Consider the following 23,554-nt stretch of genomic DNA (forward strand, 5'->3'; position numbering starts at 1 on the left):
CTGCTCAGAGCAGGCCTATACTCTAGCCTGCCTTGTTTGGACACATAAGGGAACACCCTCTGCAGGGGCCTTGCTCAGGCACTGAGGGATGCACTCAGTCAACAGGAAAGAAAACAAGGTCTCAGAAGCCTGACTGTAATTGTAACTTATTTAGGAATTGTGTCCATGTTATAAAACATATACATGCACATATATAATTCTATTGAACTGAAAAACAGCCACATGATGTATGAACAACTGTAACTGCCATTTGACAGATGAGAAAACTGAAGCACAGGATAAGTAACTTTGTCAGAGACACACAGCTAACTAGAGAATTAACCAGGATTCAGCGGCCAGAGCTCAAATGGCCAAGCCTAACTATTACCCATTCTATTATCCTGGGAGAACACTCTGAAAAGGTAGACTGAGAATACATGTGTGAATTCAGTCAAGACTTCCTAATGTCCTCTGTTCTCCAGACATGATGGCTTCAAACAGGCTTTAGGTCAGTGGAGGCAAACCTATGGCGTGCATGCTGCAGCAAGCTCTTTGTATCACTGAAAGCTCTATCACTGCTTTAGGTTCATCTTTCAAAAGACAATGTATTTACATAGCTAGAAATTACACTTACAATCAGCTAAGAATGACTGTTAACTCAGAAAACTGTTTCATGAGATGGAGAAATAACAAAAAGCTTACTGTTTTTGAAGTTGATGATTTTTTTCATCCTTTCCTCCCAATTTGCTAAGTTGGAAGGCATCCTGAGATGAGTTTTCTGTTTCAGAAACAACAGCTACAAAAAAGAAGAAAATTCACCAAATTTAGAGTAAATTAACATGGCAAAGTTATATGTTTCACAAATAGGAAGAAGATTCTGCAGGTAGAGAGCTGAATCATTTCTGAAGTGTAAGCTTCCGAGCAAACACATATAAATGTTCAAGCATATAAATTAGCATATAAGAGGGTTATTCATTCACGCCAAATGAATGTCCACTGCTCTGCTCTGGTTCACATGTGGGCAGACTGGGCTGTCTGGAGAATGCTCAGCCATGATTCCTTGTGGGCACTGGACACCTGTGGCAGGTACATAGGAAAAAGCTCATGCTCTCCCAATCCCAGCAGTTAGGACAGCTGCCTAAAACCGGCCCACCTTGTCTTGGTGATTCTTTGCCAGTTTCTCCAGGTGGACCCTTTTTCTTTTTGCCAAACAAACGACCAGTGGAGGACTTGATGCTCTTCTTCTTTGGGGCTTTGTGGAGCGCGTCCTGCCTGCTGTCACTGGTACTGGGATTGTTCACAGGACCTTCCTGGGAGCCTGTTGAGCTTCAAAGAAATAAAATGGATTTTTACCACCCTCTTCCCAGATCTACAGTCCATTCACACGTACAAGAACAGTCTGCATTTTTAATATTCCTACCTTCAACTTCCTAAAAAACGTTTTGAGTCTCTTACACACAGTACAATATGCATTGTGATGCAGGGTCCCAGTAATGCTTCCACAGACCTGTGTCTGGAAAGCCAAGATTCTGATGTGCTCCCTGCTCAGAGCAGGCCTATACTCTAGCCTGCCTTGTTTGGACACATAAGGGAACACCCTCTGAAGGGGCCTTGCTCAGGCACTGAGGGATGCACTCAGTCAACAGGAAAGAAAACAAGGTCTCAGAAGCCTGACTGTAATTGTAACTTATTTAGGAATTGTGTCCATGTTATAAAACATATACATGCACATATATAATTCTATTGAACTGAAAAACAGCCACATGATGTATGAACAACTGTAACTGCCATTTGACAGTTGAGAAAACTGAAGCACAGGATAAGTAACTTTGTCAGAGACACACAGCTAACTAGAGAATTAACCAGGATTCAGCGGCCAGAGCTCAAATGGCCAAGCCTAACTATTACCCATTCTATCATCCTAGGAGACAACTCTGAAAAGGTAGACTGAGAATACATGTGTGAATTCAGTCAAGATTTCCAAATGTCCTCTGTTCACCAGACATGATGGCTTAAAACAGGCTTTAGGTCAATGGAGGCAAACCTATGGCGTGCATGCTGCAGCAAGCTCTTTGTATCACTGGAAGCTCTATCACTGCTTTAGGTTCATCTTTCAAAAGACAATGTATTTACATAGCTAGAAATTACACTTAAAATCAGCTAAGAATGACTGTTAACTCAGAAAAATGTTTCATGAGATGGAGAAATAACAAAAAGCTTACTGTTTTTGAAATTGACGATTTTTTTCATCCTTTCCTCCCAATTTGCTAAGTTGGAAGGCAGCCTGAGATGAGTTTTCGGCTTCAGAAACAACAGCTACAAAAAAGAAGAAAATTCCCCAAATTTAGAGTAAATTAACATGGCAAAGTTATATGTTTCACAAATAGGAAGAAGATTCTGCAGGTAGAGAGCTGAATAATTTCTGAAGGGTAAGCTTCCGGGCAAACACATATAAATGTTCAAGCGTATAAATTAGCATATAAGAGGGTTATTCATTCACGCCAAATGAATGTCCACTGCTCTGCTCTGGTTCACATGTGGGCAGACTGGGCTGTCTGGAGAATGCTCAGCCATGATTCCTTGTGGGCACTGGACACCTGTGGCAGGTACATAGGAAAAAGCGCATGCTCTCCCAATCCCAGCAGTTAGGACAGCTGCCTAAAACCGGCCCACCTTGTCTTGGTGATTCTTTGCCAGTTTGTCCAGGCGGACCCTTTTCCTTTTTGCCAAACAAACGACCAGTGGAGGACTTGATGCTCTTCTTCTTTAGAGCTTTGTGGAGTGGGTTCTCCCTGCTGTCACTGCTGCTGGGAACACTCACAGGACCATCCTGGGAGCCTGTTGAGCTTGAAGGAAAGAACATGGACTTTTACCACCCTCTTCACAGCTCCACAGTCCATTCACATGTACAAGAAAAGTGTGCATTTTTAATATTCCTACCTTCAACTTCCTAAAGAATTTTTCAACTCTCTTACACACAGTACAATATTCATTGTGATTCAGGGTCCCAGTAATGCTTCCACAGATCAGTGTCTGGAAAGCCAAGATTCTGATGTGCTCCCTGCTCAGAGCAGGCCTGTACTCTAGCCTGCCTTGTTTGGACACATAAGGGAACACCCTCTGCAGGGGCCTTGCTCAGGCACTGAGGGATGCACTCAGTCAACAGGAAAGAGAACAAGGTCTCAGAAGCCTGACTATAATTGTAACATATTTAGGACCTGTGTCCATGTTTTAAAACATATACGTGCACATATATAATTCTATTGAACTGAAAAACAGCCACATGATGTATGAACAACTGTAACTGCCATTTGACAGTTTAGAGAACTGAAGCACAAGCTAAGTAACTTTGTCAGAGACACACAGCTAACTAGAGAATTAACCAGGATTCAGTGGCCAGAGCTCAAATGTCTAAGCCTAACTCTTAACCACTCTGTCCACTAGGGAGACAAGTCTGCAAAGGGAGACTGAGAATAAATGTGTGAGTTAAGTCAAAATTTCCAAATGTCCTTGGTTCTCCAGACATGATGGCTTAAAACAGCCTTTAGGTCAATGGAGGCAAACCTATGGCGTGCATGCTGCAGCAAGCTCTTTGTATCACTGAAAGCTCTATCACTGCTTTAGATTCATCTTTCAAAAGACAATGTATTTACATAGCTAGAAATTACACTTAAAATCAGCTAAGAATGACTGTTAACTCAGAAAACTGTTTCATGAGATGGAGAAATAACAAAAAGCTTACTGTTTTTGAAGTTGATGATTTTTTTCATCCTTTCCTCCCAGTTTGCTAAGTTTGAAGGCATCCTGAGATGAGTTTGGTGTTTCAGAAACAACAGCTACAAAAAAGAAGAAAAGCCCCCAAATTTAGAGTAAATTAACATGGCAAAGTTATATGTTTCACAAATAGGAAGAAGATTCTGCAGGTAGAGAGCTGAATAATTTCTGAAGGGTAAGCTTCCGAGCAAACACATATAAATGTTCAAGAGTATAAATTAGCACATAAGAGGGTTATTCATTCAAGCCAAATGAATTTCCACTGCTCTGCTTTGTTTCACATGTGGGCAAACTGGGCTGTCAGAAGAACGCTCAGCCATGACTCCTCGTGGGCACTGGACACTTGCAGCAGGCACATAGGAAAAATCTCAGGCTCTCCCAATCCCAGCAGTTAGGACAGCTGCCTAAAACCGGCCCACCTTGTCTTGGTGATTCTTTGCCAGTTTGTCCAGGCAGAACCTTTTTCTTTTTGCCAAACAAACGACCAGTGGAGGACTTGATGCTCTTCTTCTTTGGGGCTTTGTGGAGCGCGTCCTGCCTGCTGTCACTGGTACTGGGATTGTTCACAGGACCTTCCTGGGAGCCTGTTGAGCTTCAAAGAAATAAAATGGATTTTTACCACCCTCTTCCCAGCTCCACAGTCCATTCACACGTACAAGAACAGTCTGCATTTTTAATATTCCTACCTTCAACTTCCTAAAAAATGTTTCGAGTCTCTTACACACAGTACAATATGCATTGTGATGCAGGGTCCCAGTAATGCTTCCACAGACCTGTGTCTGGAAAGCCAAGATTCTGATGTGCTCCCTGCTCAGAGCAGGCCTGTACTCTAGCCTGCCTTGTTTGGACACATAAGGGAACACCCTCTGCAGGGGCCTTGCTCAGGCACTGAGGGATGCACTCAGTCAACAGGAAAGAAAACAAGGTCTCAGAAGCCTGACTGTAATTGTAACTTATTTAGGAATTGTGTCCATGTTATAAAACATATACATGCACATATATAATTCTATTGAACTGAAAAACAGCCACATGATGTATGAACAACTGTAACTGCCATTTGACAGATGAGAAAACTGAAGCACAGGATAAGTAACTTTGTCAGAGACACACAGCTAACTAGAGAATTAACCAGGATTCAGCGGCCAGAGCTCAAATGGCCAAGCCTAACTATTACCCATTCTATTATCCTGGGAGAACACTCTGAAAAGGTAGACTGAGAATACATGTGTGAATTCAGTCAAGACTTCCTAATGTCCTCTGTTCTCCAGACATGATGGCTTCAAACAGGCTTTAGGTCAGTGGAGGCAAACCTATGGCGTGCATGCTGCAGCAAGCTCTTTGTATCACTGAAAGCTCTATCACTGCTTTAGGTTCATCTTTCAAAAGACAATGTATTTACATAGCTAGAAATTACACTTACAATCAGCTAAGAATGACTGTTAACTCAGAAAAATGTTTCATGAGATGGAGAAATAACAAAAAGCTTACTGTTTTTGAAGTTGATGATTTTTTTCATCCTTTCCTCCCAATTTGCTAAGTTGGAAGGCATCCTGAGATGAGTTTTCTGTTTCAGAAACAACAGCTACAAAAAAGAAGAAAATTCACCAAATTTAGAGTAAATTAACATGGCAAAGTTATATGTTTCACAAATAGGAAGAAGATTCTGCAGGTAGAGAGCTGAATCATTTCTGAAGTGTAAGCTTCCGAGCAAACACATATAAATGTTCAAGCGTATAAATTAGCATATAAGAGGGTTATTCATTCACGCCAAATGAATGTCCACTGCTCTGCTCTGGTTCACATGTGGGCCGACTGGGCTGTCTGGAGAATGCTCAGCCATGATTCCTTGTGGGCACTGGACACCTGTGGCAGGTACATAGGAAAAAGCTCATGCTCTCCCAATCCCAGCAGTTAGGACAGCTGCCTAAAACCGGCCCACCTTGTCTTGGTGATTCTTTGCCAGTTTCTCCAGGTGGACCCTTTTTCTTTTTGCCAAACAAACGACCAGTGGAGGACTTGATGCTCTTCTTCTTTGGGGCTTTGTGGAGCGCGTCCTGCCTGCTGTCACTGGTACTGGGATTGTTCACAGGACCTTCCTGGGAGCCTGTTGAGCTTCAAAGAAATAAAATGGATTTTTACCACCCTCTTCCCAGATCCACAGTCCATTCACACGTACAAGAACAGTCTGCATTTTTAATATTCCTACCTTCAACTTCCTAAAAAACGTTTTGAGTCTCTTACACACAGTACAATATGCATTGTGATGCAGGGTCCCAGTAATGCTTCCACAGACCTGTGTCTGGAAAGCCAAGATTCTGATGTGCTCCCTGCTCAGAGCAGGCCTGTACTCTAGCCTGCCTTGTTTGGACACATAAGGGAACACCCTCTGCAGGGGCCTTGCTCAGGCACTGAGGGATGCACTCAGTCAACAGGAAAGAAAACAAGGTCTCAGAAGCCTGACTGTAATTGTAACTTATTTAGGAATTGTGTCCATGTTATAAAACATATACATGCACATATATAATTCTATTGAACTGAAAAACAGCCACATGATGTATGAACAACTGTAACTGCCATTTGACAGTTGAGAAAACTGAAGCACAGGATAAGTAACTTTGTCAGAGACACACAGCTAACTAGAGAATTAACCAGGATTCAGCGGCCAGAGCTCAAATGGCCAAGCCTAACTATTACCCATTCTATCATCCTGGGAGACAACTCTGAAAAGGTAGACTGAGAATACATGTGTGAATTCAGTCAAGATTTCCAAATGTCCTCTGTTCACCAGACATGATGGCTTAAAACAGGCTTTAGGTCAATGGAGGCAAACCTATGGCGTGCATGCTGCAGCAAGCTCTTTGTATCACTGAAAGCTCTATCACTGCTTTAGGTTCATCTTTCAAAAGACAATGTATTTACATAGCTAGAAATTACACTTAAAATCAGCTAACAATTACTGTTAACTCAGAAACCTGTTTCATGAGATGGAGAAATAACAAAAAGCTTACTTTTTTTGAAATTTTCGATTTTTTTCAGCCTTTCCTCCCAATTTGCTAAGTCGGAACGCATCCTGAGATGAGGTTTCTGTTTCAGAAAGAACAGCTATTAAAAAATCAGAAAAGCCCCCAAATTTACAGTAAATTAACATGGCAAAGTTATATGTTTCACAAATAGGTTGAAGGTTCTGCAGGTAGAGAGCTAAATAATTTCTGAAGGGTAAGCTTCCAAGCAAACACATACAAATGTTCAAGAGTGTAAAGTAGCACTTATGAGGGTTATTCATTCACGCCAAATGAATGTCCACTGCTCTGCTTTGGTTCACACATGGGCAGACTGAGAAAGCAGACTGGGCTTTTCTGGAGAACCCTCAGCCATGACTCCAGGTGGACACTGCGCACCTGCGGCAGGCACACAGGACAAAGTTCACGTTCTCCCATTCCCAGCAGTTAGGACAGCTGCCGAAACCCCACCCACCTTGTCCTGGTGATTCTTTGCCAGTTTGTCCAGGCCGACCCTTTTCCTTTTTGCCAAACAAACGACCAATGGAGGACTTGATGCCCTTCTTCTTTGGGGCTTTGTGGGGCGAGTCCTGCCTGCTGTCACTGCTACTGGGATTGCTCACAGGACCATCCTGGGCACTTTTTGATCTTGAAGGAAAGAAAATGGACTTTTACCACATGCCCTCTTTAGAACTCCACAGTCCACTCACATGTACCAAAACAGTCTGCATTTTTAATATTCCTACTTCAACTCCCTGAAGATCCTTTCCAGTCTCTTACCCACAGCACACTATGCATAGCAATGCAGGGTCCCAGTAATGCTTCCACAGACCTTTGTCTGGAAAGCCAAGATTCTGATGTTGCTCCCTGCTCAGAGGAGGCCTGTACTCTAGCCTGCCTGGTTTGGACATCTAAGGGAACACCCTCTGCAGGGGCCTTGCTCAGCCAGTGAGGTTTACACTCAGCCCTCAGGAAAGAGAACAAGGTCTCAGAAGCCAGAAGAACTGGAATTCCACCTTCCCTCTCAGCAGCTCCTGCAGGCTGGTTCCTTGGATCCTGCTCTCCTGCAAAGTGAGAGCTGTACTATCTCTCAGGACACTGTGGAGACCAATGTGCCTGCTTGATCATACTGCCTGGTATGGAACAAAAGCTTCTAAGAGGAAGTGTGGAAAACAACAGTCTATAAGTAACCAAGCCTTCATGGCCTCCTGATGGAACATGCTTCCTAAAGGGATAGGGACAATGTGGGACTCTCAAGAGCTTAGAAGACCCAGAGTGTGGGAGGGTACCTGAGAGGCACCGATTGTCCACAGAATAGCACGATCCAGAACCTGCCACATCTGTGTGGCAAATTCTTCACCAGGAATAGAAAGAAAGTTCTTAAAAGAAGTGAGTGTGTGGGATCTGAAGAAATGGAGCTTTTCTCTCAAGTGCTAATTTCAAATAATTCCTATTCTTTCTAAACTTTGCCCAAACAGATGGCCTTTTCCACTGGATGTCACTACAGCCGCAGAACAGGAGAACACATTCTAGGTCTAACGTTTAAATAATCACAACCAAATGAGCTTGCTGAGAATTCTTTAAAAACTTGGTTTTTCTCACAGGAAAAGATTAATAGATGTTCTTAAAAACTAAGACAAGCAAGTTTCTCAGGGGTCTGGTGGCCTACGAGACCTGCTCCTTACTTTTGCATGTCCCTGATGTCCTCGTGGCTGACTATTTGCAACGCCCCTGTGTGCAGCCTGTCTAGCTGAAGGGACTTCGGAGAGGAGAGAGGGGAAGTTTCACATTTTATCGTTGTCTTGTCATCTCGTTCTTCTTCTCTGCAAGCTAGCAACTGAGGAGTGAAAAAACAACATCAGCTAACAGTACATTATAAGAAAACACATCACATAGGCTTTAAATAACATAAACTGACTCAAAACCTATTAGCTAAACTTTCTACCTGTCCTGAGAAGTCTCATTTTAATTGAATGCCAACCTGAAGGCCTGTTTGTCTGGGGGAAATGGACCACATAGCAGAGAGAGAGCAGGGCAGGTTGACCTATAGCCTTCCTTCATGGAAGCCCCGGGAAGCCCAGGGACAGCATCACCCCCCCTTTAAGATTCTGTTCTCCGTACAACCTCAGGTACCTCTGAGGATAGTTACTGAGGGACAGTGAAGTCCTAAACGAAGCCTGTTCACTGCACTTTATCACTTCAGGTTAACAAAGTTACTCTCATTACTGAAGAGCCTGTGACACATATCTTCAGTTACTGATGTCACTCAAAGGAACACTAGTGGGGGCCGAAGCCTCAGGGAAACTGTCAATACTTTTACCTCTAGCAAGAAACAAGACAAGGACAGCATGAGCGAAGACCCAAATATGCATGTGTGTGGCTTCTGTTTCTCACTGTGTGGACCAAATGTTATGAGCAGAAGCATTTGCATGCAGCCTAAAACCCTCCTTCCATGTGGCTTCATAAAATAATCCTGGGTTTTGGGTTTGCATATTATCTTTTTTTGAAGTCCTGCAATGTCTCCAATGTTTTGCTTTTATTGGTTTTGTTCTTTAATGTTTTCAGTTTTATTATAACTGATGATATAGGCAATTCTTTTTAAGATAGCAAGAGGCATTATGGTAACCAATGATCATCATCACTTTGTCTTCCGTTTTTATATTATGTACTATATCCATTCTTTTGATTTGACTGACTCTGTTTTGTTATGTCACATTGGATTTTATTCTCTTCAAATAGAAAGTAATAAGAACTGTGGGAGTAATAAAACCCAAAATGTATAATTGTCATAGTAAAAAAGAGAGGAAAAGAAAGTGCTCTAAAGGATATAATTGCATGTATATTTAAGTGTATAAGATAGATAACCATATTGCTAAGTTTTTGTGGGATCATTGAACAGAATTGTTTGTAGTCTCACAGTTTGAATGTCTACTTTATATGCTTTAATTTTGTAATCTGAACAACCATTTCTAAGATGACAGTATGTAATCTATTAACTAGTGACTTCCTACTGTTTATTTTTTTTTTTGAAATTCTGTATCACTTGTATCCTTTTTCTGTTTTTTTTTTTCTTTTTCTCCTTAAATAAAAAAATAATAATAATCCTGGGTATATTATTAAAAGAGGGTCACGCAGACCCTGGGATTTCTTTTAGGGGATGGCCCATGAGTATGCCTATGTGTTGAGGAAGGCAGGACTGTGGAAATAGTGCATATGTGAACTCTTTCAGGGTCTGGTTAGGCCCTGTTTAGAAGGTTGTTATTTTCGGGTTTTGAAGCAGGACTAGATTTCATGAAACATTCATGGTGAACAACAAGTGGTGAATAGTTAATTTATTTATCTGTACAATGGTATAAAGGATACAGATTCCATTATAGTCCTGTAGCAGCTCACTGAAGACCACCTAGACTAGTGTGAGCTGAGAGCATTTAGGATATAATTTTTTTTTTGTCTTTTTCCTTTTTATTGGTGCTGGGGATCGAACTCACGACTGCCTGCTTACAAGGCAGGCGTTTATGCTGCTGAGCTAAACTTCCAGCCCGCTAGGATATAATCTTAACAGATAAACAGATAAATTCTGTATCTTTCTCTCTTTTTTTTGAGATAAGGTTTCATTATACAGTTCTGGCTGGCCATGAACTCACATGATAGCCCAGGCTGGCTTCAAACTCCAGCAGTCCTCCCTTATCAGCCTCCTGAGTGCTGGGATTACAGGCATATATCACCTTGTCTGGCTCTCATTTCTAATTGTAGTAACAAAACAAAAGACTGTCGGGGGCTGGGGTAACCAGAGCTCACTTACTTAGCTTGTTTGAGGCCCTGTGTTTAACCGCCAGCAATCTCATCTCTAAAAAAGTCCATCAAGCTTGAAATCAACAACATGAATCATAAAAGTTCAAAAAAACTTTTTGGGAGGGAAAAAGAAATCAAACTTAGGACATTGTTTGCCAGGCATCATTTAAATTTCACGTTAAAATAATCATTTGTTAAAGTAGAAAAGAAAAAGAAGAGGTAAGGCACTATACGTATGCTCCACCCACAAAAAGAGATTTTTTTTTTAATTTAAGGAGAAAAGAAAAGAAAGAAAAAAAAACAGTGAAGGGGTACAAGTTATACAGATTTACAGAATAAAAAAATGCACAGTAGGAAATCACTAGTTAATGGATTACATATTGCCATCTTAGAAATAATTGTTTAAGTCACAAAATTAAAGCTTGTAGAGTGGACATTCCAACAATGATACTGCAAACAGTTCTGTTCAATGATCCAATAAAACTCTGTGCTATCATTTTCTATCTTATACATTTAAATATACATGCAGTTATATAGTTTAGAGCACTTTCTTTTCCTCTCTTTTGTACAGTGACTATTACACATTTTGGGTTTCATTGCTCCCACGGTTCTTGTTGCTTTTTTTGGAAGAGAGTAAAACCAAATGTGACATAAGAGATTCTTGCACCAAGACTCCCCTACACTAGCCCCTGCTCTGCCCAGAGCCTTCCAGGCTCACTGAACCAGGTCTTCATTCTGCCTCTGTTCTCTTGTGGGAGGAAAGCACAAGGCTAGGGCCCACTGCCTTGTCTCAGACATGTCTACAAGTGCCAAGAAGTCACCTTAGTCTGCCCAGTAAAACTGAAATGAAGAAGTAACCATCCCATATCGCTCTTTGTCTGGCCCATATTTTCTGTCCTTAGACTCACTGCTAGGCTAATCTTCACAGCCAGCCCAGAGCAAGTCTTCTCAAAGTCACCAGGCTGCATGCTGAGGAGAGATGACTAGTGAACAAGAGGAGGCCACAGTGTCTGAGTCTAAGTCAACAGACTGCTTCCTTTGCTGAGAAATTCTTACTGCCAAAACCAAAATATCCAAACCACACTGAAGTCCACTGAACAGAGGTAAGCTCTGAGGCCGGCTGCTGGTGAAAGCGCGGCATCTCACTTTGGGCGGGCACAGATCAGGGCCATTCCAAGCAGCACTACTGTGTGGATCACTACCTCACTTACAAGAGAGCAAGCCATGGTTCCACTGGGCCAAGGAACAGCTCCCAGGCCAGGAACTAATCAGCAACAGAGTGAGGATCTGTACCCGTGTCCTTAGTAAATTTCCCTTCTGCTCAGCCACATAGAGAAGCTCACACACAGCTGCTGAGGACAATCACTACTTGGCACCTGCAGCAGCACTGCCCCACAAGTGTACCACCAGGAAGGCAGGAAGCATGAAGCGGGCATGGCACAGGGCCAGAGGCAGCAGGCATTAGGGGGAGCTTCTAGATGGACAGAAAGAAAACCTCACAATCCCCACTGCTCCCAGGGTACTGCTTTTACTTTCAAGTTTTACTCTGAGAGGGAGACTCCCAGCAGATCAGAGCATCTTGACAAATCTAGGCCCAAGGGAGAAATGGTCCTGGTTTTGAAATCAAAACACACTTAACTCCTACCTGCTCTGCACATCATGTGATCTAAATTTCAGTTTCCACATCTGTAATTGGGGGCAAGCACAGCAACTGGTTTCTCACGGGGATGTGCTTGTGGACTAAATATAGCAAAAAAATGGCCAAGTACTGAGTTTGGCACCCGGCAGAGAGCAGTGCTTACTAATTTCTAGCCTTCCATATCAGAGAAAACTGTTTTTCCTCCATCTAAAGCCTATGGCTCTGCTTCAATCATTCCCTCCTTTCAAATCCTAAATTTTCCATCTATTATACACACGCATGCAATGGTTAGAGGCAAAAGCTCTGAGTATAGCAAGCACTGACATCTGTCCCCATGTTCCATGGATGGCTGATTGCCAAGAGAACAGTAACTTGTGATGTGGCAGGTCAGTTTAAACATTTCCAATGAAACATCACTTATTCATTACAATATATTGACAACATTACACTTATGTGTGACATACTATACTCTTCCATGCATTAGGGAGATACAAAGGTATGCTCAGTTACTGGAAAATTTGCCTTTCTATGATAGTTCCTTAAGTTGCTAGGCTGACAAGACGCATGCATAGAAATAGACACCAGATTTATGACACGATTTAAAGCTAAAAATTCAAGGATCTACTCAGGCAAATATATTACAATACAAAGGACAAGACAGAAATAAGGGAGACAGGATTTAGAGGAAATATAACTGGAAATCAAATAATCTTTTATCACAAATTTAAATCTAAGTTATCCAAGATTTACTAGAAAACACTATAAATTACTACTCAAAGAGCACATTCTGTTTGAACACATGCGATTTAAAGCATGACACTATAGAACAAAGGGCCCTGATAACCACCTACTCTCTAATATTCCCATGATGACAAGGATGTTACAGCAATATCTATTATAAAACTGAACAGCCAGGCATGGTGGTGCAGAGTGTAATCCCAGCATTTGGGAATCTGAGCCTGGAGAACTGCCAACATGTACTACACGAGTTCAAAGCCAGCCTGAACTGCATGGCGAGATCCTGTAATAAGCAGATGAACAAAGCTCTATAAAAATAAAAACAGAAATAATTTCTTAGATAACTACAGAGATGGTGAGTGACTCTAGAACTATATGGATAAAAAGATAAATAACGAGCTTAGGGAAATAATGGAGACCATGAATGCCTAGCACAGGAAAGAAATATTGTGCTCTGAGTGAATGATTTGGGGATGATAATGAATAATGTATGTGCCATTGTTGCCCTGATTGCTGTTTTGAAATTTTTGTTTTAGTTTTTTTTTCTCTCAAAATAAAATGGGTTTGGGGGGAGAGGAACCAAGAAGAAATAGATTCAAACAGATATCCAGGAGATTATAGAAGATGAATTACAGTTAGCAATCATGGAAAGAAAGATTTCTTAAAAGAAGCAAAGGGCCAAAAAAAAAAAAAAGTCAATCCAGTGGCCACTAAATGATGCAAAGAGGAATAATGTAAGATTGACTGGAGTCAATGAAAAAGCAGGAGATACCACAAATTGCTTAAACTTGTTCACAAAAGTAATGGGAAAAAAATTCCCAAGCAGGGTAAAAAATTCAACACAGAGATAAGTGAAGAAATTAGCCATTATAAAAACTCCAATTCACCACTACAAAAACAATCTATACCAAGGCATATAATACTCAAAATTCCACAAATTCACCACAAGAACAGATTATTAAAAGTTGTTAGAGAAAAGAAACAAATCACTTATAAAGAAAAGCCCATCAGAATCAGCAGACTTCTCAACATAAATGCTCAAGTTAAGGAGAGCTTGGAGTGAAGCCTTTCAAGCCCTAGAAAACAACCTCCAAACTAGATTGATTTACACTGGAAAACTAACTTTCAAAATTAATGAATAAAACTTTCCATGATAAAGAACACCTGAGGAAACCCACGAACACCAAACCAGCACACCAAAATGTTCTGATGGACATTCCTGAAAGAGATATTAAGGACTACAACTCCATGAAGAACAACAGAATCAATCAACCAGGCAAGGCAAGCAATTCACAGAGGAGGGAAAAAGAGAACCAATGATAAGAGAATAACCATGAAAAGATAAGTCAATACATATCAGTTATAATCAATGTTAATGGCCTCAGTTCCCCAACGAAAGAAACAGACTGGCAGAATGGATCAAAAAGCAGGATCGAACAATATGCTGCATACAAGAAACACATTTTATTCAAAAAGAAATTCACAGACTGAAAGGTCAAAGGATGGAAAACAATACTCATGTAACAGGAACCTGGAAAAAAGCAGGGGTAGTTATTCTATCTGCAGACAAAGGGATTTCAAGCCAAGACTGATTAAGAGACAAAGGTCACTGTATCCTTGTAAAGGGAACAATCCAAGAGGAAATGATAACAGTCATAAATATATATGCACCAAATGCCAACCATGGAAAACCCAACTATACAAACAAATATTAATAGACATGATAAGCAAAATATGCACTAATACATTTATAACAGGGAATTCACTATCCCACTGTCACAAATGGGTGGATCAACTAAACAAGAAAATCAACAATGTAATGTCAGAACTGAACCAAATTGTTAAACAAACGGATTTAGCAGATTTCTACAGTGTATTCCACACCAGAACATCAGAGGACACATTCTTTTTGCTGCATATGCAACCTTCTCCACAATAGGACACATGGTAGCTCACAGAACATGCTTAAAGAAATGGAAAGAAGTTGAAATTATTCCAGACATATTATCAGCCCACAGTGCAGTGAAACTGGAAATCAATGGCCAACTACAAGATTCATAAACATATAGATATTCAATAATACCTTCCTGGATAACCAATGGGTTATAGATGAAATTAAATAGTATCTATAATTAAATGATAATGCCAATACATTGTAACAGAACATAAGGAACACAATGAAAGCAGTCCTAGGAGGGAAATTTACAGCACTGAATACCCATAGCTGAAAAACAGAGCAAGCTCAAATAACCTACTGTTGAACCTCAAGCTTTTAGATCAAGGGCAGGTCATGCCTAAAGCTTGTAAAAAGGAGGATGTTATAGAGAACAGAGCAGAAGTTAAAGCAATGGAGACTAACAAAATAATACAAAGAATCAATGAAACAAAGAGTTCTGTGTTACATTAAATGAACTTGACAAACTCTCAGCCAACCTTATTAAAAACAAAAAAGACCCAAACACATACAATTGGGAATCAAAAGGTGGAAATCACAAGAAGCCCTACAGATATTCAGAAGATCCTCAAAACCAAACCTACTTTCAGAATGTGTATTGTAAGATAGAAAACAAAGAAGAAATAGACAGATTCCTAGTTACATATGAATTACCACAGCTGAATCAAGAAGGTATAAAAATTCTAAATAAATCAGTATCTGTCAGTGAAAGTGAAGATGTAATTAAAACCCCATCAATAAAAAAAACCCTAGGCCCTGACAGATTCACTGCTGAACACCACAAGAAATTTAGAGAAAACCTAATACTACTACTTCAGTCTCTTTTAAGAAATTGAAAGAGAAGCCATACTCCCAAATTCATTCCTGGAAGCATGTATTATCCTGATACCAAAACCAGAAAGGAATCCAATCAATCCTTGACTGCAAATTATACTACAAAGTTATTGTGATAAAAACTGGCAAAACAAAACAAAACAAAACAAAACAAAACAACCAGACTCAAGGATCAATGGAACAGATTTTAAGATGTAGAAACAACTCCAGCATACTCAATCATCTTATCTTTGACAAAGGAGCCAAACATACTCACTGGAAGAAAGATAGCTTCTTTAAGAAATGGTGCTGGAAAAAACTGGCTTTCCACATGCCAAAGATTACAACTAGACCCATATCCCTTCCCAGGCATTAAGCTAAAATCCAAATAGCTCAAAGACTTCAATATGAAAATAGAAACAACTCCAATCTGCTGGAAGACAGGTAGAACTGAAGACTTTGGTATAGGCAAAGATCTCATGGAAAAAAACCCCAATTGCAAAGCTTCTATCAGAAATAATCAACAACTTGGACTGCATCTTATTCAAAATCTTTTGAAAAGCAAGAGAAACTACCAAGAGAGTGAAGAGACAACCCACGCGATGGTAAAACATTTTTGCCAGCTGTTCCTCAGACAAAGGATTAATGCCTAAAATATATAAGGAGCTCAAAAATACAGAACCACCCCCAAATTCAAAAAATGGGCATCAAAAATGAACAGACCCTTCTCAGATGAAGAAGTAGAAATGCTAAAGAAATACATGAAATACATGATAAGGGGCTGGGCATTTAGCTCAGTGGCAAAAGCACCTGCCTTGCAAGCAGGTAGTCGTGAGTTCGATCTCTGGTACCTCTCTCACTAAGTCACCTCTCCCATTAAATAGGCACCAGAAAAGCTAACATAAAAGAATAAACAATGGGGGCTGGGGATTTAGCTCAGCAGAATAAGTGCCTGCCTTGAAGCAGGTGGTCATGATTTCGAGCCCTGGTACCAGTTAAAAAAAAAAAAAAAGAATGAACAGTGTCAGGGTTAAAGATGATATGCGCACTGACTTCTCACATGCTGTTGGTGTCAGTACAATGCCACTTTTAGCAATATCTCTTAAGGCTGAACAAATGCATGGGATATCTATCACTCCACAGTTCTCTGCTTTTTTTTTTTTTTTTTTTTTTTTTTAAGGATCCGAGGGCCAGGGATATAGCTTAGTGGCACAACTCCTGTTTGGCAACACAATGTCCTGAGTTCAAGTCCCATTACCTCCCCCCCAAAAAAGACAGGTTCTCAGTATAAAGCCCAAGAGGGGCGCAAACTCGCAGTCTTCTTGCCTCAACATTCTGCCCTGCTGAGTTTATAGGCATATGCCGCCATGCTCAGCCATAGCTTCACTCTCATACACAAAAGAAATAATACACAAGAATACTCAGGATAGAATTGATAAAAACTGGAATCAACCTGAATGTTCATGAATAGAAAAGAACACATTTTGATATATTGGTATGCTGGATTACCAGACAACAGATGAGAATAGGCAAAAAATATAGGACACAGGTAAATCTCATGAACAATGAAACAACCAAGAAACACAATATAGGTACTATTTTACTTCATTTAGTCAAGAAGAAGCAAAAATAATCAATGGTGAGAGATCAAGACCATTGTTAGAATTGGAGGAAAGGTACAAGGATTCCTCATTTAACCACCAAGTCCTATTCCTGTCAGTACAGCGTTAAAAGAATTAGTTGCTAAATGAGGAGCTGTATATAGTACATACATTACAACACTCAGCACAAAGAAATGGTCAAAGGAAACTCCAACTTGATGACTTTGCCTTTATTTGCACAACTTCTATGCAGTATATAATGTACAACAGAACATGAAACTACAGTATCATAGAGTACCATCAGAAAAAGTATAGTACTGTATAAACATTACAAACTAAAAAAAAAAAAAACCATTGAGGGTCTCTGAACCAGATGTGCAGAACTTTACAAAAAAAAGAGGAGGCATAAGTCTGAGCAGCAGGGAAGTCCAAACAGTTGTTAAGCAGGTAATTAAATGAGAAACACCTGTACTGGAAACTAGGCAGGGGCTTCCAGTGTTTCATTTTGATGTAGGAACTGTTTCTCAAGTGTGTTGGCTCTATGGAAAATTCGCTGAGAAGATTTCTGATATTTGCTATAGTTGGGGGCCTTCATTCTGAGGAGCATTCTCTGCTCTCTTTTTATTTTTTATTTAAGACAACTGCTAAGTTTCTCAGGCTGGGCTCAAATTTCTGATCCTCCTGCCTTGGCCTCCCTAAGGGTTGAAGATTCCAGGAATGCACTACCATGCCCAGCCTTTTACTTCAATTTTTAGAAGTAGGGCACATTCTGACCTGCCTACCTAATGTGCCAAAAGTACACCGGGCACTTACTTGACAGGCCTCTCTAGTCAAACAACTACCAAAGATGAGCCTGATTCCAGGAAAGGAAAAGGACCAAAACAAGTTTGTTTCATGGTTTCTGTGTTTCTGAAATGCTGCATCAGGTGCTCAGATGGTGACGGGACCTGGTGGCATCATCACATTATGCACTAAACTAAGCATTTCCAGGCTGCTACACTGAGAACCCCCCAGAAACAAATCACCAGGCAACCACCTCATCAGCAGGTGTGACAACACCCACTGCCTGAAACCAACTCTACAAAACTCCTGTCACTTCCCTCTCAGGTCCTGCCTGCCTGTTTTTTCCAAAAACTGAATAGATTAACTATGTATTAGATAAACTGTAGATCTATCTCAAATTATAGTCAATATATTACAAAAACAAAACTAAACCATCACAAATTTACAAATACCTGTATATACTATAAAATCCTTCACATAAACTGCTCCCCATTACCTCCCTACACAAATACAAGTTGGCCAGTTCTTATAATCTTCTATAGTAAAATCTGACCTAAATAAACTCTGACATTTATAAGATTCCAATGAGAAAAATCTTAATGTGACTAGGAGGGATGGAGCTCAGTGACAGAGCACTTAGGCAAACACAAATGAAGCCCTCCTTCAACCCTATGCTCCACAAAAGCAAACAATTTACTGATTCTCTAACCAACAAAAGAAACATATAGCACTAACATCAAATTATTGTTTCTAAAAAGGAAATTCAAATGCTTGGCTTATTAATCTTTCAGGAGAATTGACTATAGCCAACAAATACATTAGGGCTAGTGTTCATTTGCCGATTTATCACTGCAGACTCATCATGACAGCATAGATGTATGCTTATTCAGGTCTACCTGAATGGACCAGAAAGGCAACTATTATGAACAAGTAAAATGGTACTCGATGGCTTATAAACACCTAAATAATAAGCTACTTATCTCCCACTATGCTGTGTACCATTTACCTTACATTTTTCTAGTTTTACTATGTTCTCCCTTCGCATGCCATTCAGTCTCCATTTAATTCCACAAGAGGCAGTTTTGAGATACTGGGCTGAATGTAATATAATTAAAGAAAGAACTACAGTTGTTTCCAACTTTGAGGTGGTTTTTACTTTTATATATTTGTTTTTGGTACTGGGGATCAAACTCATGACTTTATGCTTGCCAGGCAGAAGCTTATGCTGCTGAACTAAATCCCCAGCCCAGTTGTTTTAAACTTAGAAGTCTAGTCTAAAAGGAGAAAGTTCCTAAAGAATAAATTTCCAGTTTTCTATCCCTTATTACAAATGTGATTTACAAACACCGGTATTCTGTAAAGATAGTCTGTAAAAATTTTTCTCTGTGAAATCAATCCTTGTCTACCAAATTTCAAGGGCTAGAGATAATATCTCAGCAGCAACAAGCATCTGCTTGGCAAGAGCAAGGTCCTCAGTTCGGTTCCTGATACCAAAAACAAAAAAAAAATTATTATCTACCAAATTTCATTAGAAAACTGCAAATCCTTGAGATACAATCCTAAACACACATACAATTCCTGAGATACAAGCCATGGGAAGCCTACATTAAGCAAGAGATCTCACAAAACAGAATCAAAGAAACCAAGGACCATGCCGCTTGGTTGTTGTTTCAAGTCTTTTTAAAAAACCTTCAAAGTGCATTCCCAAATCTTTAGCAGTTCCTCAGCGAAGAGTGAAAGTAGTAAGATATTTTCACATGACTTTACAGAACACTAGTTTGTTTGCCCTAAGTAGCTGAATCCCCAGGAACTCTGCATGCGCTTACAAACACTAGGAACTATCATTTGACAAGTGGTTGGTTACACAAAATATACAGGTACAAAAACAAAAGATGGTACCACAGAAAGACACGTAACAGAAAAAACCTGTAGTTTCAGGTGAAAACCACACATACCTGTGGAAGCGCAGTATTGAGTTGTCTCTGCAACGAATCTCTCTCATGACCAACCTCGAGTAATTTCCCCTGGGTCAACGCCAATGTTTCTTGAGTCTCTATCAGTGTGCTCTGAGCAATGTATGTTTCTTCTAGCATGGACATCATGTGCTGTTCAAAATGGGAATCTGCATCTGGTTGTGAAGGGCAGCCAGATCCATGGTTTTCACTTCCTCCTGAAGGGCCTTCTTCACTGATGGTGGGCATCACCTCACACATCATTTTGGAACAAAAACACAGGACTAGTCATTATACGGAAAATACAGGTTCCCACAAATCTACAACTTTATGAGTATCTGTAGCTAATAAAGGAAAGCTGACAATCTCTTTATTCACAGATCTGTTATTCTTTGGATGCAAATACTCTGTGAAGATACACCCAGGCACCCATTAAATGCAGAAAGCCACCACAGGAAGACACTAAAGAAGACAACAATGCTGGGAAGATGTAAGGCCCAAAGAGAGCTACTTATTTCTCCTATAAAGAATAGAGCAAACCATGTGAGGTTTTGTTTGCAAAAGCAAACTTTTTAGTTTTGAAAACAAGTGCGCTTCTGTTACCTAGTTTTTTCTATTTCCTGGTAGGGGCCCATTCCACTCAATCCTTTTTCAGGAAAAGCACAGAAGCAGTATACAGCCAGGAAAACTGACAAGTACAAAATCCAACAGGCATCTTACATCTTACATCTTATTGACTGTGTGCAGTCAGCTCCTGGGAAGGCCTGCCTGAATTCTTGGGCTTAATTTAGTGAACACAGAAAGGAATTGGATTTGCTATGGCTCAAGAGAGATGTTTTTCAAGGACTGCAGTGGCTGTTCAGTCAACCTAACTTAAGTTTACAGCTCAAAAAAAAAAAAAAAAAGAAGAAGGCTTCACAATGGAAATACAGCAGGTCAGTACAGTGGAGAATGGTTAGGAAGGAAAGGTGAGAGGTACGATCATGAGAGGCTATTGTGTCACATAGACAGACGGGCCTAATGAGGGCGACAGGGATCGCTGAAGACTTCCAGGTAGTACCCCAGGCAGGTGCGACCCTCCAGCAGGAGATCCCCGCGACCGCACACCTGACCACGATGATTTCTAGCACCTCACCGGGTGCTGTACAAGTTCTGGCCCCACTTACCCTAGAGCTTTCCAGGACGCGGCCATACAGGCGAGTCCACAGTGCCATCACTGGGGTCTCCTGGGCAATGTGCAGTGGTTTAGAATCCGTCCCTCGAGACCTAGGGGGTCCTGCTAGCCGCGAGCAGGACCAACCGCCAGCGCAGGACCAACTGCCAGCCAAGCGCTGAAGCTTTGCCCCCGCCCACGCGCACCCCCGGGTGACATTTGGCGGGTGGCCCCTGGCCAGCTCCAACCTTCCTTTTTTTTTTTTTTTTTTTTTTATTTAAGAGGAAAAAGAGAAAAACACAAAACAAAACAAAGCAGTGTAAGGTTACACATAATACAGAAATACAAAAAAAAAACATAACAGTAAGAAATCACCTGTTAATAGATTACATAATATCATCTTGGAAATAGTTGCTCAAATCACAGTATCAAAGAATACAAAGTAGACATTCAAACGGAGAGACTGCAAACAGCTGTGTTCAATGATCCAAAAACATTAATATAGTCAGCTATTTAACATCCCTAAACACACTTGTTGTTATATCCGTTAGAGCTCTTTTTTTTCCCCTCCCTCTCTTTTTTATAACAAAATTTACACATTTTGGATTTTATTACTCCTTAGTTCTTATTACTTTTTTGGGGGGGAGAGAATAAAGTCAAATATGGCAAAACAAAGCTGTAAGTCAAAACCAAGGATAGACATAGCACATGATGTAGAACAGAGTACAAGGTCATCAACAATGGTTATCAACATTGTCTCTTGTTTTCTTAAAAGGAATTGTCCATCTCATTAGATATTATAAAGCCGGACAAAACAGTGGAGAACAAGACCAATAAAACGTAGGCATTGTGAACATTACAGGACTTCCAAAGGAGACAATAGTCAAACCAGAATGGGCATCTTTGTGAATCTTATTGCCTTCAAATTAGTTGCTTATACCTTCAAACTTGCTACTATCGCACAGAATGGAACAGAGTCTAATCAGTCAAAACAAGATCTTGGGAGTATTACAGGACTTCAAAACAAGTTAATAGGAGATCAAAAAGAGTTACTACTATATATCCTAATTTTTAAAGTTTTTCCCTTAATTAAAATAAACATAAGAAATAGCTAAATAATTTTTTTAAAGAATAGTAGTTACCATAGTGTCTGTCTTTTTCCTTAAAATATTTGGATAAAACTTCATATACTATAGCTTCAAATATTTCCATATCAAAAGCCCAGAGTAAAGCCTTTCTAATTAATAAGTGAAAATTTTATAAGGCTTCAAGGCCACATAATGGGGAATCATGATTATCACATATTTTTATATATTTGAATCATTACTTACATTAGGGAAACTATTCGGTATTCATACATGCGAGATTGATTTATTTCACTTATGAGTATGGTCTCAAGCTGCGCCCATTTATTGATAAATATCTCAATGCGATCCTTCTTTATAGCTGAATAATACTCCATTGTATAGAAATACCACAACTTTTTTATCCATTCCTCAGTTGATGGACACTTGGGTTGTTTCCAAGATCTGGCGATTATAAATTGTGCTGCTATAAACATAGGTGCACATATATCCCTGTGGTATGATGCTTTCAGTTCTTCTGGGAATATGCCTAGAAGTGGAATAGCTGGAATAAATGGGATTTCCAATCCCAACTTTTTGAGAAACCTCCAGACAGACCTCCACAAAGGCTGTACCAGTCTACACTCCCACCAACAGTGCAGGAGAGTTCCTTTTTCCCCACAGCCTCTCCAGCATTTGTTGTTGTTGGTTTTCTTGATCCTGGCCATTCTTTCAGGAGTGAGATGGTATCTCAGTGTGGTTTTAATTTGCATTTCTCTAATGACCAATGATGATGAGCATTTTTTCATGTATTTATTTGCCATTTGCATTTCTTCATCTGAGAATTGCGTATTCATCACAGATGCCCATTTTTGGATTGGATCTTTGAATTTTGAAGGTCTGGGTTTTTTTAATTCTTTATATGTTTTAGACAAGAGTCCCTTGTCTGAGAGAGAGTTCACTAAAATCTTTTCCCAGTTTGTGGGTTTTCTTTTCACTATGCTGGAGATTTCTTTTGACATGCAAAAACTTTTTAATAAGAAGTGGTCCCAGTTATTGATTCTGGGAAGTATTTCCCATGCAGTTTGAGTCCTATTCATGAATTCTCTACCTACTCCTATGTCTCCAAGGTTTCTAGCCAATTTGTCTTCCAATAGATTTAGCGTTTCTGTTTTAATATTCAGATCTTTGACCCATTTAGATTTTAATTTAGTACATGGTGATAGACATGGGTCTAGCTTTAGTTTTCGGCAAATGGAGAGCCAGTTTTTCCAGCACCATTTATTAAAGAGACTGTCGTTCTTCCAGTGAAC

At 40.1% G+C, this 23,554-nt stretch overlaps 1 long non-coding RNA gene across 1 annotated transcript; it reads right to left on the reverse strand.

Annotated features, from left to right (window-relative positions):
- Positions 1-687: 687 nt before the first annotated feature.
- LOC101787664 (uncharacterized) lies at positions 688-10,737 on the reverse strand. Its single transcript, XR_010040833.1, has 7 exons — positions 8,438-10,737; positions 7,228-7,400; positions 6,762-6,837; positions 5,242-5,865; positions 3,722-4,345; positions 2,202-2,825; positions 688-1,305 (listed from the first exon to the last, which is right to left on the reverse strand). It is a non-coding gene; the product is annotated as an uncharacterized LOC101787664 (long non-coding RNA).
- Positions 10,738-23,554: the final 12,817 nt, after the last annotated feature.

Source organism: Cavia porcellus, unplaced genomic scaffold, assembly GCF_034190915.1.
Source record: "Cavia porcellus strain 051 isolate PalLab524CR breed Dunkin Hartley unplaced genomic scaffold, mCavPor4.1 scaffold_18, whole genome shotgun sequence".
Taxonomy (NCBI): Eukaryota; Metazoa; Chordata; class Mammalia; order Rodentia; family Caviidae; genus Cavia; species Cavia porcellus.